The sequence below is a fragment of the Lissotriton helveticus genome, chromosome 9 (genome assembly GCF_964261635.1).
Source record: "Lissotriton helveticus chromosome 9, aLisHel1.1, whole genome shotgun sequence".
NCBI lineage: Eukaryota > Metazoa > Chordata > Amphibia > Caudata > Salamandridae > Lissotriton > Lissotriton helveticus.
Window position 1 is genome coordinate 764,145,795 of NC_136070.1, and position 18,703 is coordinate 764,164,497.

The following is an 18,703-nucleotide window of genomic DNA, read 5'->3' on the forward strand; positions in this document are numbered from 1 at the left end:
AACAGCAATTTACAGCCAGAAGATTAAATGTTAAAATTTCATCGAAATTAACCATTTTGGGAACGTTCGACAGCTCCGCGGTCATCGTTTTTCGGGAGAAAATTAATTTTTTGGAATGTACCTAAAATGATTCAAAATGTCAATTGAATCGTGCCTCATGTTGAATAACCACTTTTTAAACCCTCACAGGGACCAAAATTGGAATTTTTACAGAGTTTTGCTTACTCAGTAGCTTTAATTATGACCAATTTCACGCACAGAAATTACTTTAAACACATTTATTTTAGTTGATAAAGTAATAATTCACATCCAACAGCAATTTACAGCCAAAAGATTCAATGTTAAAATTTCATCGAAATTGACCATTTTGGGAACGTTCGACAGCTCTGCGGTCATCGTTTTTCGGCAGAAAATTAATTTTTTGGACTGTACCTGAAATGATTCAAAATGTCAATTGGATCGTGCCTCATGTTGAATATCCACTTTTTAAACCCTCACAGGGAAAAAAATTGCCATTTTTACAGAGTTTTGCTTACTCAGAAGCTTTAATTTTGACCAATTTCTCGCCCAGAAATTACTTTAAACACATTTTTTTTAGTTGATAAAGTAATAATTCACATCCAACAGCAATTTACAGCCAGAAGATTAAATGTTAAAATTTCATAGAAATTGACCATTTTGGGAACGTTCGACAGCTCCGCGGTCATCGTTTTTCGGAAGAAAATTGAATTTTTGGACTGTACCTACAATGATTCACAATGTCAATTGGATCGTGCCTCATGTTGAATAACCACTTTTTAAACCCTCACAGGGACCAAAATTGCCATTTTTACAGAGTTTTGCTTACTCAGAAGGTTCAATTTTGACCAATTTCAGGCACAGAAATGACTTTAAACACATTTATTTTAGTTAAAAAAGTAATAATTCACATCCAACATTAATTTACAGCCAAAAGATTCAATGTTAATATTTCATCGAAATTGACCATTTTGGGAACGTTCGACAGCTCTGCGGTCATCGTTTTTTGGCAGAAAATTAATTTTTTGGACTGTACCTAAAATGATTCAAAATGTCAATTGGATCGTGCCTCATGTTGAATATCCACTTTTTAAACCCTCACAGGGAAAAAAATTGCCATTTTTACAGAGTTTTGCTTACTCAGAAGCTTTAATTTTGACCAATTTCACGCCCAGAAATTACTTTAAACACATTTTTTTTAGTTGATAAAGTAATAATTCACATCCAACATTAATTTACAGCCAAAAGATTCAATGTTAAAATTTCATCGAAATTGACCATTTTGGGAACGTTCGACAGCTCTGCGGTCATCGTTTTTCGGCAGAAAATTAATTTTTTGGACTGTACCTAAAATGATTCAAAATGTCAATTGGATCGTGCCTCATGTTGAATATCCACTTTTTAAACCCTCACAGGGAAAAAAATGCAATTTTTACAGAGTTTTGCTTACTCAGAAGCTTTAATTTTGACCAATTTCTCGCCCAGAAATTACTTTAAACACATTTTTTTTGTTGATAAAGTAATAATTCACATCCAACAGCAATTTACAGCCAGAAGATTAAATGTTAAAATTTCATAGAAATTGACCATTTTGGGAACGTTCGACAGCTCCGCGGTCATCGTTTTTCGGAAGAAAATTGAATTTTTGGACTGTACCTACAATGATTCACAATGTCAATTGGATCGTGCCTCATGTTGAATAACCACTTTTTAAACCCTCACAGGGACCAAAATTGCCATTTTTACAGAGTTTTGCTTACTCAGAAGGTTCAATTTTGACCAATTTCAGGCACAGAAATGACTTTAAACACATTTATTTTAGTTAAAAAAGTAATAATTCACATCCAACATTAATTTACAGCCAAAAGATTCAATGTTAATATTTCATCGAAATTGACCATTTTGGGAACGTTCGACAGCTCTGCGGTCATCGTTTTTTGGCAGAAAATTAATTTTTTGGACTGTACCTAAAATGATTCAAAATGTCAATTGGATCGTGCCTCATGTTGAATATCCACTTTTTAAACCCTCACAGGGAAAAAAATTGCCATTTTTACAGAGTTTTGCTTACTCAGAAGCTTTAATTTTGACCAATTTCACGCCCAGAAATTACTTTAAACACATTTTTTTTAGTTGATAAAGTAATAATTCACATCCAACAGCAATTTACAGCCAGAAGATTAAATGTTAAAATTTCATCGAAATTAACCATTTTGGGAACGTTTGACAGCTCCGCGGTCATCGTTTTTCGGGAGAAAATTAATTTTTTGGAATGTACCTAAAATGATTCAAAATGTCAATTGAATCGTGCCTCATGTTGAATAACCACTTTTTAAACCCTCACAGGGACCAAAATTGGAATTTTTACAGAGTTTTGCTTACTCAGTAGCTTTAATTATGACCAATTTCACGCACAGAAATTACTTTAAACACATTTATTTTAGTTGATAAAGTAATAATTCACATCCAACAGCAATTTACAGCCAAAAGATTCAATGTTAAAATTTCATCGAAATTGACCATTTTGGGAACGTTCGACAGCTCTGCGGTCATCGTTTTTCGGCAGAAAATTAATTTTTTGGACTGTACCTGAAATGATTCAAAATGTCAATTGGATCGTGCCTCATGTTGAATATCCACTTTTTAAACCCTCACAGGGAAAAAAATTGCCATTTTTACAGAGTTTTGCTTACTCAGAAGCTTTAATTTTGACCAATTTCTCGCCCAGAAATTACTTTAAACACATTTTTTTTAGTTGATAAAGTAATAATTCACATCCAACAGCAATTTACAGCCAGAAGATTAAATGTTAAAATTTCATAGAAATTGACCATTTTGGGAACGTTCGACAGCTCCGCGGTCATCGTTTTTCGGAAGAAAATTGAATTTTTGGACTGTACCTACAATGATTCACAATGTCAATTGGATCGTGCCTCATGTTGAATAACCACTTTTTAAACCCTCACAGGGACCAAAATTGCCATTTTTACAGAGTTTTGCTTACTCAGAAGGTTCAATTTTGACCAATTTCAGGCACAGAAATGACTTTAAACACATTTATTTTAGTTAAAAAAGTAATAATTCACATCCAACATTAATTTACAGCCAAAAGATTCAATGTTAATATTTCATCGAAATTGACCATTTTGGGAACGTTCGACAGCTCTGCGGTCATCGTTTTTTGGCAGAAAATTAATTTTTTGGACTGTACCTAAAATGATTCAAAATGTCAATTGGATCGTGCCTCATGTTGAATATCCACTTTTTAAACCCTCACAGGGAAAAAAATTGCCATTTTTACAGAGTTTTGCTTACTCAGAAGCTTTAATTTTGACCAATTTCACGCCCAGAAATTACTTTAAACACATTTTTTTTAGTTGATAAAGTAATAATTCACATCCAACAGCAATTTACAGCCAGAAGATTAAATGTTAAAATTTCATCGAAATTAACCATTTTGGGAACGTTCGACAGCTCCGCGGTCATCGTTTTTCGGGAGAAAATTAATTTTTTGGAATGTACCTAAAATGATTCAAAATGTCAATTGAATCGTGCCTCATGTTGAATAACCACTTTTTAAACCCTCACAGGGACCAAAATTGGAATTTTTACAGAGTTTTGCTTACTCAGTAGCTTTAATTATGACCAATTTCACGCACAGAAATTACTTTAAACACATTTATTTTAGTTGATAAAGTAATAATTCACATCCAACAGCAATTTACAGCCAGAAGATTAAATGTTAAAATTTCATAGAAATTGACCATTTTGGGAACGTTCGACAGCTCCGCGGTCATCGTTTTTCGGAAGAAAATTGAATTTTTGGACTGTACCTACAATGATTCACAATGTCAATTGGATCGTGCCTCATGTTGAATAACCACTTTTTAAACCCTCACAGGGACCAAAATTGCCATTTTTACAGAGTTTTGCTTACTCAGAAGCTTCAATTTTGACCAATTTCAGGCACAGAAATGACTTTAAACACATTTATTTTAGTTGAAAAAGTAATAATTCAATTCACATCCAACATTAATTTACAGCCAAAAGATTCAATGTTAAAATTTCATCGAAATTGACCATTTTGGGAACGTTCAACAGCTCCGCGGTAATCGTTTTTCGGCAGAAAATTGATTTTTTTGGACTGTACCTAAAATGATTCAAAATGTCAATTGGATCGTGCCTCATGTTGAATAACCACTTTTTAAACTCTCACAGTGACCAAAATTGCCATTTTTACAGAGTTTTGCTTACTCAGAAGCTTCAATTTTGACCAATTTCAGGCACAGAAATGACTTTAATCACATTTATTGTAGTTGAAAAAGTAATAATTCATATCCAACATTAATTTACAGCCAGAAGATTAAATGTTAAAATTTCATCGAAATTGACCTTTTTGGGAACGTTCAACAGCTCCGCGGTAATCGTTTTTCGGCAGAAAATTGATCTTTTGGACTGTACCTAAAATGATTCAAAATGTTGATTGGATCGTGCCTCATGTTGAATAACCACTTTTTAAACTCTCACGTGACCAAAATTGCCATTTTTACAGAGTTTTGCTTACTCAGAAGGTTCAATTTTGACCAATTTCAGGCACAGAAATGACTTTAAACACATTTATTTTAGTTAAAAAAGTAATAATTCACATCCAACATTAATTTACAGCCAAAAGATTCAATGTTAAAATTTCATCGAAATTGACCATTTTGGGAACGTTCGACAGCTCTGCGGTCATCGTTTTTCGGCAGAAAATTGAATTTTTGGACTGTACCTACAATGATTCAAAATGTCAATTGGATCGTGCCTCATGTTGAATAACCACTTTTTAAACTCTCACAGTGACCAAAATTGCCATTTTTACAGAGTTTTGCTTACTCAGAAGGTTCAATTTTGACCAATTTCAGGCACAGAAATGACTTTAAACACATTTATTTTAGTTAAAAAAGTAATAATTCACATCCAACATTAATTTACAGCCAAAAGATTCAATGTTAATATTTCATCGAAATTGACCATTTTGGGAACGTTCGACAGCTCTGCGGTCATCGTTTTTTGGCAGAAAATTAATTTTTTGGACTGTACCTAAAATGATTCAAAATGTCAATTGGATCGTGCCTCATGTTGAATATCCACTTTTTAAACCCTCACAGGGAAAAAAATTGCCATTTTTACAGAGTTTTGCTTACTCAGAAGCTTTAATTTTGACCAATTTCACGCCCAGAAATTACTTTAAACACATTTTTTTTAGTTGATAAAGTAATAATTCACATCCAACAGCAATTTACAGCCAGAAGATTAAATGTTAAAATTTCATCGAAATTAACCATTTTGGGAACGTTCGACAGCTCCGCGGTCATCGTTTTTCGGGAGAAAATTAATTTTTTGGAATGTACCTAAAATGATTCAAAATGTCAATTGAATCGTGCCTCATGTTGAATAACCACTTTTTAAACCCTCACAGGGACCAAAATTGGAATTTTTACAGAGTTTTGCTTACTCAGTAGCTTTAATTATGACCAATTTCACGCACAGAAATTACTTTAAACACATTTATTTTAGTTGATAAAGTAATAATTCACATCCAACAGCAATTTACAGCCAAAAGATTCAATGTTAAAATTTCATCGAAATTGACCATTTTGGGAACGTTCGACAGCTCTGCGGTCATCGTTTTTCGGCAGAAAATTAATTTTTTGGACTGTACCTGAAATGATTCAAAATGTCAATTGGATCGTGCCTCATGTTGAATATCCACTTTTTAAACCCTCACAGGGAAAAAAATTGCCATTTTTACAGAGTTTTGCTTACTCAGAAGCTTTAATTTTGACCAATTTCTCGCCCAGAAATTACTTTAAACACATTTTTTTTAGTTGATAAAGTAATAATTCACATCCAACAGCAATTTACAGCCAGAAGATTAAATGTTAAAATTTCATAGAAATTGACCATTTTGGGAACGTTCGACAGCTCCGCGGTCATCGTTTTTCGGAAGAAAATTGAATTTTTGGACTGTACCTACAATGATTCACAATGTCAATTGGATCGTGCCTCATGTTGAATAACCACTTTTTAAACCCTCACAGGGACCAAAATTGCCATTTTTACAGAGTTTTGCTTACTCAGAAGCTTCAATTTTGACCAATTTCAGGCACAGAAATGACTTTAAACACATTTATTTTAGTTGAAAAAGTAATAATTCACATCCAACATTAATTTACAGCCAAAAGATTCAATGTTAAAATTTCATCGAAATTGACCATTTTGGGAACGTTCGACAGCTCCGCGGTCATCGCTTTTCGGGAGAAAATTGATTTTTTGGACTGTACCTGAAATGATTCAAAATGTCAGTTGGATCGTGCCTCATGTTGAATAACCACTTTTTAAACTCTCACAGTGACCAAAATTGCCATTTTTACAGAGTTTTGCTTACTCAGAAGCTTCAATTTTGGCCAATTTCAGGCACAGAAATGACTTTAAACACATTTATTTTAGTTGAAAAAGTAATAATTCACATCCAACATTCATTTACAGCCAAAAGATTCAATGTTAAAATTTCATCGAAATTGACCATTTTTGGAACGTTCAACAGCTCCACGGTCATCGTTTTTCGGCAGAAAATTGAATTTTTGGACTGTACCTACAATGATTCAAAATGTCAATTGGATCGTGCCTCATGTTGAATAACCACTTTTTAAACCCTCAAAGGGACCAAAATTGCCATTTTTACAGAGTTTTTCTTACTCAGAAGCTTCAATGTTGACCAATGTCAGGCACAGAAATGACTTTAAACACATTTATTTTAGTTGAAAAAGTAATAATTCACATCCAACCGCAATTTACAGCCAAAAGATTAAATGTTAAAATGTCATCAAAATTGACCATTTTGGGAACGTTCGACAGCTCTGCGGTCATCGTTTTTCGGCAGAAAATTGATTTTTTGGGCTGTACCTACAATGATTCAAAATGTCAATTGGATCGTGAATCATGTTGAATAACCACTTTTTAAACCCTCACAGGGACCAAAATTGCCATTTTTACAGAGTTTTGCTTACTCAGAAGCTTCAATTTTGACCAATTTCAGGCACAGAAATGACTTTAAAAAATTTATTTTAGTTGAAAAAGTAATAATTCACATCCAACATTAATTTACAGCCAAAAGATTCAATGTTAAAATTTCAAAGAAATTGACCATTTTGGGAACGTTCGACAGCTCCGAGGTCATCGTTTTTCGGCAGAAAATTGATTTTTTGGACTGTACCTAAAATGATTCAAAATGTCAATTGGATCGTGCCTCATGTTGAATAACCACTTTTTAAACTCTCACAGTGACTAAAATTGCTATTTTTACAGAGTTTTGCTTACTCAGAAGCTTCAATTTTGACCAATTTCAGGCACAGAAATGACTTTAAACACATTTATTTTAGTTGAAAAAGTAATAATTCACATCCAACATTCATTTACAGCCAAAAGATTTAATGTTAAAATTTCATCGAAATTGAGCATTTTGGGAACGTTCGACAGCTCCGCGGTAATCGTTTTTCGGCAGAAAATTGATTTTTTGGACTGTACCTAAAATAATTCAAAATGTCAATTGGATCGTGCCTCATGTTGAATATCCACTTTTTAAACCCTCACAGGGAACAAAATTGCCATTTTCACAGAGTTTTGCTTACTCAGAAGCTTTAATTTTGACCCATCCCAGGCACAGAAATGACTTTAAACACATTTATTTTAGTTGAAAAATTGATAATTCACATCCAACCGCAATTTACAGCCAAAAGATTAAATGTTAAAATTTCATCGAAATTGACCATTTTGGGAACGTTCGACAGCTCCGCGGTCATCGTTTTTCGCCAGAAAATTGATTTTTTGGGCTGTACCTACAATGATTCAAAATGTCAATTGGATCGTGAATCATGTTCAATAACCACTTTTTTTTAAACCCTCACAGGGACCAAAATTGCCATTTTTGCAGAGTTTTGCTTACTCAGAAGCTTCAATTTTGACCAATTTCAGGCACAGAAATGACTTTAAACACATTTATTTTAGTTGAAAAAGTAATAATTCACATCCAACATTAATTTACAGCCAAAAGATTCAATGTTAAAATTTCATCGAAATTGACCATTTTGGGAACGTTCAACAGCTCCGCGGTAATCGTTTTTCGGCAGAAAATTGATTTTTTTGGACTGTACCTAAAATGATTCAAAATGTCAATTGGATCGTGCCTCATGTTGAATAACCACTTTTTAAACTCTCACAGTGACCAAAATTGCCATTTTTACAGAGTTTTGCTTACTCAGAAGCTTCAATTTTGACCAATTTCAGGCACAGAAATGACTTTAATCACATTTATTGTAGTTGAAAAAGTAATAATTCATATCCAACATTAATTTACAGCCAGAAGATTAAATGTTAAAATTTCATCGAAATTGACCTTTTTGGGAACGTTCAACAGCTCCGCGGTAATCGTTTTTCGGCAGAAAATTGATCTTTTGGACTGTACCTAAAATGATTCAAAATGTTGATTGGATCGTGCCTCATGTTGAATAACCACTTTTTAAACTCTCACGTGACCAAAATTGCCATTTTTACAGAGTTTTGCTTACTCAGAAGGTTCAATTTTGACCAATTTCAGGCACAGAAATGACTTTAAACACATTTATTTTAGTTAAAAAAGTAATAATTCACATCCAACATTAATTTACAGCCAAAAGATTCAATGTTAAAATTTCATCGAAATTGACCATTTTGGGAACGTTCGACAGCTCTGCGGTCATCGTTTTTCGGCAGAAAATTGAATTTTTGGACTGTACCTACAATGATTCAAAATGTCAATTGGATCGTGCCTCATGTTGAATAACCACTTTTTAAACTCTCACAGTGACCAAAATTGCCATTTTTACAGAGTTTTGCTTACTCAGAAGGTTCAATTTTGACCAATTTCAGGCACAGAAATGACTTTAAACACATTTATTTTAGTTAAAAAAGTAATAATTCACATCCAACATTAATTTACAGCCAAAAGATTCAATGTTAATATTTCATCGAAATTGACCATTTTGGGAACGTTCGACAGCTCTGCGGTCATCGTTTTTTGGCAGAAAATTAATTTTTTGGACTGTACCTAAAATGATTCAAAATGTCAATTGGATCGTGCCTCATGTTGAATATCCACTTTTTAAACCCTCACAGGGAAAAAAATTGCCATTTTTACAGAGTTTTGCTTACTCAGAAGCTTTAATTTTGACCAATTTCACGCCCAGAAATTACTTTAAACACATTTTTTTTAGTTGATAAAGTAATAATTCACATCCAACAGCAATTTACAGCCAGAAGATTAAATGTTAAAATTTCATCGAAATTAACCATTTTGGGAACGTTCGACAGCTCCGCGGTCATCGTTTTTCGGGAGAAAATTAATTTTTTGGAATGTACCTAAAATGATTCAAAATGTCAATTGAATCGTGCCTCATGTTGAATAACCACTTTTTAAACCCTCACAGGGACCAAAATTGGAATTTTTACAGAGTTTTGCTTACTCAGTAGCTTTAATTATGACCAATTTCACGCACAGAAATTACTTTAAACACATTTATTTTAGTTGATAAAGTAATAATTCACATCCAACAGCAATTTACAGCCAAAAGATTCAATGTTAAAATTTCATCGAAATTGACCATTTTGGGAACGTTCGACAGCTCTGCGGTCATCGTTTTTCGGCAGAAAATTAATTTTTTGGACTGTACCTGAAATGATTCAAAATGTCAATTGGATCGTGCCTCATGTTGAATATCCACTTTTTAAACCCTCACAGGGAAAAAAATTGCCATTTTTACAGAGTTTTGCTTACTCAGAAGCTTTAATTTTGACCAATTTCTCGCCCAGAAATTACTTTAAACACATTTTTTTTAGTTGATAAAGTAATAATTCACATCCAACAGCAATTTACAGCCAGAAGATTAAATGTTAAAATTTCATAGAAATTGACCATTTTGGGAACGTTCGACAGCTCCGCGGTCATCGTTTTTCGGAAGAAAATTGAATTTTTGGACTGTACCTACAATGATTCACAATGTCAATTGGATCGTGCCTCATGTTGAATAACCACTTTTTAAACCCTCACAGGGACCAAAATTGCCATTTTTACAGAGTTTTGCTTACTCAGAAGCTTCAATTTTGACCAATTTCAGGCACAGAAATGACTTTAAACACATTTATTTTAGTTGAAAAAGTAATAATTCACATCCAACATTAATTTACAGCCAAAAGATTCAATGTTAAAATTTCATCGAAATTGACCATTTTGGGAACGTTCGACAGCTCCGCGGTCATCGCTTTTCGGGAGAAAATTGATTTTTTGGACTGTACCTGAAATGATTCAAAATGTCAGTTGGATCGTGCCTCATGTTGAATAACCACTTTTTAAACTCTCACAGTGACCAAAATTGCCATTTTTACAGAGTTTTGCTTACTCAGAAGCTTCAATTTTGGCCAATTTCAGGCACAGAAATGACTTTAAACACATTTATTTTAGTTGAAAAAGTAATAATTCACATCCAACATTCATTTACAGCCAAAAGATTCAATGTTAAAATTTCATCGAAATTGACCATTTTTGGAACGTTCAACAGCTCCACGGTCATCGTTTTTCGGCAGAAAATTGAATTTTTGGACTGTACCTACAATGATTCAAAATGTCAATTGGATCGTGCCTCATGTTGAATAACCACTTTTTAAACCCTCAAAGGGACCAAAATTGCCATTTTTACAGAGTTTTTCTTACTCAGAAGCTTCAATGTTGACCAATGTCAGGCACAGAAATGACTTTAAACACATTTATTTTAGTTGAAAAAGTAATAATTCACATCCAACCGCAATTTACAGCCAAAAGATTAAATGTTAAAATGTCATCAAAATTGACCATTTTGGGAACGTTCGACAGCTCCGCGGTCATCGTTTTTCGGCAGAAAATTGATTTTTTGGGCTGTACCTACAATGATTCAAAATGTCAATTGGATCGTGAATCATGTTGAATAACCACTTTTTAAACCCTCACAGGGACCAAAATTGCCATTTTTACAGAGTTTTGCTTACTCAGAAGCTTCAATTTTGACCAATTTCAGGCACAGAAATGACTTTAAAAAATTTATTTTAGTTGAAAAAGTAATAATTCACATCCAACATTAATTTACAGCCAAAAGATTCAATGTTAAAATTTCAAAGAAATTGACCATTTTGGGAACGTTCGACAGCTCCGAGGTCATCGTTTTTCGGCAGAAAATTGATTTTTTGGACTGTACCTAAAATGATTCAAAATGTCAATTGGATCGTGCCTCATGTTGAATAACCACTTTTTAAACTCTCACAGTGACTAAAATTGCTATTTTTACAGAGTTTTGCTTACTCAGAAGCTTCAATTTTGACCAATTTCAGGCACAGAAATGACTTTAAACACATTTATTTTAGTTGAAAAAGTAATAATTCACATCCAACATTCATTTACAGCCAAAAGATTTAATGTTAAAATTTCATCGAAATTGAGCATTTTGGGAACGTTCGACAGCTCCGCGGTAATCGTTTTTCGGCAGAAAATTGATTTTTTGGACTGTACCTAAAATAATTCAAAATGTCAATTGGATCGTGCCTCATGTTGAATATCCACTTTTTAAACCCTCACAGGGAACAAAATTGCCATTTTCACAGAGTTTTGCTTACTCAGAAGCTTTAATTTTGACCCATCCCAGGCACAGAAATGACTTTAAACACATTTATTTTAGTTGAAAAATTGATAATTCACATCCAACCGCAATTTACAGCCAAAAGATTAAATGTTAAAATTTCATCGAAATTGACCATTTTGGGAACGTTCGACAGCTCCGCGGTCATCGTTTTTCGCCAGAAAATTGATTTTTTGGGCTGTACCTACAATGATTCAAAATGTCAATTGGATCGTGAATCATGTTCAATAACCACTTTTTTTTAAACCCTCACAGGGACCAAAATTGCCATTTTTGCAGAGTTTTGCTTACTCAGAAGCTTCAATTTTGACCAATTTCAGGCACAGAAATGACTTTAAACACATTTATTTTAGTTGAAAAAGTAATAATTCACATCCAACATTAATTTACAGCCAAAAGATTCAATGTTAAAATTTCATCGAAATTGACCATTTTGGGAACGTTCAACAGCTCCGCGGTAATCGTTTTTCGGCAGAAAATTGATTTTTTTGGACTGTACCTAAAATGATTCAAAATGTCAATTGGATCGTGCCTCATGTTGAATAACCACTTTTTAAACTCTCACAGTGACCAAAATTGCCATTTTTACAGAGTTTTGCTTACTCAGAAGCTTCAATTTTGACCAATTTCAGGCACAGAAATGACTTTAATCACATTTATTGTAGTTGAAAAAGTAATAATTCATATCCAACATTAATTTACAGCCAGAAGATTAAATGTTAAAATTTCATCGAAATTGACCTTTTTGGGAACGTTCAACAGCTCCGCGGTAATCGTTTTTCGGCAGAAAATTGATCTTTTGGACTGTACCTAAAATGATTCAAAATGTTGATTGGATCGTGCCTCATGTTGAATAACCACTTTTTAAACTCTCACGTGACCAAAATTGCCATTTTTACAGAGTTTTGCTTACTCAGAAGGTTCAATTTTGACCAATTTCAGGCACAGAAATGACTTTAAACACATTTATTTTAGTTAAAAAAGTAATAATTCACATCCAACATTAATTTACAGCCAAAAGATTCAATGTTAAAATTTCATCGAAATTGACCATTTTGGGAACGTTCGACAGCTCTGCGGTCATCGTTTTTCGGCAGAAAATTGAATTTTTGGACTGTACCTACAATGATTCAAAATGTCAATTGGATCGTGCCTCATGTTGAATAACCACTTTTTAAACTCTCACAGTGACCAAAATTGCCATTTTTACAGAGTTTTGCTTACTCAGAAGCTTCAATTTTGACCAATTTCAGGCACAGAAATGACTTTAAACACATTTATTGTAGTTGAAAAAGTAATAATTCACATCCAACATTAATTTACAGCCAAAAGATTCAATGTTAAAATTTCATCGAAATTGACCATTTTGGGAACGTTCGACAGCTCTGCGGTCATCGTTTTTCGGCAGAAAATTAATTTTTTGGACTGTACCTAAAATGATTCAAAATGTCAATTGGATCGTGCCTCATGTTGAATATCCACTTTTTAAACCCTCACAGGGAAAAAAATGCAATTTTTACAGAGTTTTGCTTACTCAGAAGCTTTAATTTTGACCAATTTCTCGCCCAGAAATTACTTTAAACACATTTTTTTTGTTGATAAAGTAATAATTCACATCCAACAGCAATTTACAGCCAGAAGATTAAATGTTAAAATTTCATAGAAATTGACCATTTTGGGAACGTTCGACAGCTCCGCGGTCATCGTTTTTCGGAAGAAAATTGAATTTTTGGACTGTACCTACAATGATTCACAATGTCAATTGGATCGTGCCTCATGTTGAATAACCACTTTTTAAACCCTCACAGGGACCAAAATTGCCATTTTTACAGAGTTTTGCTTACTCAGAAGGTTCAATTTTGACCAATTTCAGGCACAGAAATGACTTTAAACACATTTATTTTAGTTAAAAAAGTAATAATTCACATCCAACATTAATTTACAGCCAAAAGATTCAATGTTAATATTTCATCGAAATTGACCATTTTGGGAACGTTCGACAGCTCTGCGGTCATCGTTTTTTGGCAGAAAATTAATTTTTTGGACTGTACCTAAAATGATTCAAAATGTCAATTGGATCGTGCCTCATGTTGAATATCCACTTTTTAAACCCTCACAGGGAAAAAAATTGCCATTTTTACAGAGTTTTGCTTACTCAGAAGCTTTAATTTTGACCAATTTCACGCCCAGAAATTACTTTAAACACATTTTTTTTAGTTGATAAAGTAATAATTCACATCCAACAGCAATTTACAGCCAGAAGATTAAATGTTAAAATTTCATCGAAATTAACCATTTTGGGAACGTTCGACAGCTCCGCGGTCATCGTTTTTCGGGAGAAAATTTATTTTTTGGAATGTACCTAAAATGATTCAAAATGTCAATTGAATCGTGCCTCATGTTGAATAACCACTTTTTAAACCCTCACAGGGACCAAAATTGGAATTTTTACAGAGTTTTGCTTACTCAGTAGCTTTAATTATGACCAATTTCACGCACAGAAATTACTTTAAACACATTTATTTTAGTTGATAAAGTAATAATTCACATCCAACAGCAATTTACAGCCAAAAGATTCAATGTTAAAATTTCATCGAAATTGACCATTTTGGGAACGTTCGACAGCTCTGCGGTCATCGTTTTTCGGCAGAAAATTAATTTTTTGGACTGTACCTAAAATGATTCAAAATGTCAATTGGATCGTGCCTCATGTTGAATATCCACTTTTTAAACCCTCACAGGGAAAAAAATTGCCATTTTTACAGAGTTTTGCTTACTCAGAAGCTTTAATTTTGACCAATTTCTCGCCCAGAAATTACTTTAAACACATTTTTTTTAGTTGATAAAGTAATAATTCACATCCAACAGCAATTTACAGCCAGAAGATTAAATGTTAAAATTTCATAGAAATTGACCATTTTGGGAACGTTCGACAGCTCCGCGGTCATCGTTTTTCGGAAGAAAATTGAATTTTTGGACTGTACCTACAATGATTCACAATGTCAATTGGATCGTGCCTCATGTTGAATAACCACTTTTTAAACCCTCACAGGGACCAAAATTGCCATTTTTACAGAGTTTTGCTTACTCAGAAGCTTCAATTTTGACCAATTTCAGGCACAGAAATGACTTTAAACACATTTATTTTAGTTGAAAAAGTAATAATTCACATCCAACATTAATTTACAGCCAAAAGATTCAATGTTAAAATTTCATCGAAATTGACCATTTTGGGAACGTTCGACAGCTCCGCGGTCATCGCTTTTCGGGAGAAAATTGATTTTTTGGACTGTACCTGAAATGATTCAAAATGTCAGTTGGATCGTGCCTCATGTTGAATAACCACTTTTTAAACTCTCACAGTGACCAAAATTGCCATTTTTACAGAGTTTTGCTTACTCAGAAGCTTCAATTTTGGCCAATTTCAGGCACAGAAATGACTTTAAACACATTTATTTTAGTTGAAAAAGTAATAATTCACATCCAACATTCATTTACAGCCAAAAGATTCAATGTTAAAATTTCATCGAAATTGACCATTTTTGGAACGTTCAACAGCTCCACGGTCATCGTTTTTCGGCAGAAAATTGAATTTTTGGACTGTACCTACAATGATTCAAAATGTCAATTGGATCGTGCCTCATGTTGAATAACCACTTTTTAAACCCTCAAAGGGACCAAAATTGCCATTTTTACAGAGTTTTTCTTACTCAGAAGCTTCAATGTTGACCAATGTCAGGCACAGAAATGACTTTAAACACATTTATTTTAGTTGAAAAAGTAATAATTCACATCCAACCGCAATTTACAGCCAAAAGATTAAATGTTAAAATGTCATCAAAATTGACCATTTTGGGAACGTTCGACAGCTCCGCGGTCATCGTTTTTCGGCAGAAAATTGATTTTTTGGGCTGTACCTACAATGATTCAAAATGTCAATTGGATCGTGAATCATGTTGAATAACCACTTTTTAAACCCTCACAGGGACCAAAATTGCCATTTTTACAGAGTTTTGCTTACTCAGAAGCTTCAATTTTGACCAATTTCAGGCACAGAAATGACTTTAAAAAATTTATTTTAGTTGAAAAAGTAATAATTCACATCCAACATTAATTTACAGCCAAAAGATTCAATGTTAAAATTTCAAAGAAATTGACCATTTTGGGAACGTTCGACAGCTCCGAGGTCATCGTTTTTCGGCAGAAAATTGATTTTTTGGACTGTACCTAAAATGATTCAAAATGTCAATTGGATCGTGCCTCATGTTGAATAACCACTTTTTAAACTCTCACAGTGACTAAAATTGCTATTTTTACAGAGTTTTGCTTACTCAGAAGCTTCAATTTTGACCAATTTCAGGCACAGAAATGACTTTAAACACATTTATTTTAGTTGAAAAAGTAATAATTCACATCCAACATTAATTTACAGCCAAAAGATTCAATGTTAAAATTTCATCGAAATTGACCATTTTGGGAACGTTCAACAGCTCCGCGGTAATCGTTTTTCGGCAGAAAATTGATTTTTTGGACTGTACCTAAAATGATTCAAAATGTCAATTGGATCGTGCCTCATGTTGAATAACCACTTTTTAAACTCTCACAGTGACCAAAATTGCCATTTTTACAGAGTTTTGCTTACTCAGAAGTTTCAATTTTGACCAATTTCAGGCACAGAAATGACTTTAAACACATTTATTTTAGTTGAAAAAGTAATAATTCACATCCAACATTAATTTACAGCCAAAAGATCCAATGTTAAAATTTCATCGAAATTGACCATTTTGGGAACGTTCGACAGCTCCGCGGTCATCGCTTTTCGGGAGAAAATTGATTTTTTGGACTGTACCTGAAATGATTCAAAATGTCAATTGGATCGTGCCTCATGTTGAATAACCACTTTTTAAACTCTCACAGTGACCAAAATTGCCATTTTTACAGAGTTTTGCTTACTCAGAAGCTTCAATTTTGGCCAATTTCAGGCACAGAAATGACTTTAAACACATTTATTTTAGTTGAAAAAGTAATAATTCACATCCAACATTCATTTACAGCCAAAAGATTTAATGTTAAAATTTCATCGAAATTGACCATTTTGGGAACGTTCGACAGCTCCGCGGTAATCGTTTTTCGGCAGAAAATTGATTTTTTGGACTGTACCTAAAATAATTCAAAATGTCAATTGGATCGTGCCTCATGTTGAATATCCACTTTTTAAACCCTCACAGGGAACAAAATTGCCATTTTCACAGAGTTTTGCTTACTCAGAAGCTTTAATTTTGACCCATCCCAGGCACAGAAATGACTTTAAACACATTTATTTTAGTTGAAAAATTGATAATTCACATCCAACCGCAATTTACAGCCAAAAGATTAAATGTTAAAATTTCATCGAAATTGACCATTTTGGGAACGTTCGACAGCTCCGCGGTCATCGTTTTTCGCCAGAAAATTGATTTTTTGGGCTGTACCTACAATGATTCAAAATGTCAATTGGATCGTGCCTCATGTTGAATATCCACTTTTTAAACCCTCACAGGGAAAAAAATTGCAATTTTTACAGAGTTTTGCTTACTCAGAAGCTTTAATTTTGACCAATTTCTCGCCCAGAAATTACTTTAAACACATTTTTTTTAGTTGATAAAGTAATAATTCACATCCAACAGCAATTTACAGCCAGAAGATTAAATGTTAAAATTTCATAGAAATTGACCATTTTGGGAACGTTCGACAGCTCCGCGGTCATCGTTTTTCGGAAGAAAATTGAATTTTTGGATTGTACCTACAATGATTCACAATGTCAATTGGATCGTGCCTCATGTTGAATAACCACTTTTTAAACCCTCACAGGGACCAAAATTGCCATTTTTACAGAGTTTTGCTTACTCAGAAGCTTCAATTTTGACCAATTTCAGGCACAGAAATGACTTTAAACACATTTATTTTAGTTGAAAAAGTAATAATTCACATCCAACATTAATTTACAGCCAAAAGATTCAATGTTAAAATTTCATCGAAATTGACCATTTTGGGAACGTTTGACAGCTCCGCGGTCATCGCTTTTCGGGAGAAAATTGATTTTTTGGACTGTACCTGAAATGATTCAAAATGTCAATTGGATCGTGCCTCATGTTGAATAACCACTTTTTAAACTCTCACAGTGACCAAAATTGCCATTTTTACAGAGTTTTGCTTACTCAGAAGCTTCAATTTTGGCCAATTTCAGGCACAGAAATGACTTTAAACACATTTATTTTAGTTGAAAAAGTAATAATTCACATCCAACATTCATTTACAGCCAAAAGATTCAATGTTAAAATTTCATCGAAATTGACCATTTTTGGAACGTTCAACAGCTCCACGGTCATCGTTTTTCGGCAGAAAATTGAATTTTTGGACTGTACCTACAATGATTCAAAATGTCAATTGGATCGTGCCTCATGTTGAATAACCACTTTTTAAACCCTCAAAGGGACCAAAATTGCCATTTTTACAGAGTTTTTCTTACTCAGAAGCTTCAATGTTGACCAATGTCAGGCACAGAAATGACTTTAAACACATTTATTTTAGTTGAAAAAGTAATAATTCACATCAAACCGCAATTTACAGCCAAAAGATTAAATGTTAAAATGTCATCGAAATTGACCATTTTGGGAACGTTCGACAGCTCCGCGGTCATCGTTTTTCGGCAGAAAATTGATTTTTTGGGCTGTACCTACAATGATTCAAAATGTCAATTGGATCGTGAATCATGTTGAATAACCACTTTTTAAACCCTCACAGGGACCAAAATTGCCATTTTTACAGAGTTTTGCTTACTCAGAAGCTTCAATTTTGACCAATTTCAGGCACAGAAATGACTTTAAAAACATTTATTTTAGTTGAAAAAGTAATAATTCACATCCAACATTAATTTACAGCCAAAAGATTCAATGTTAAAATTT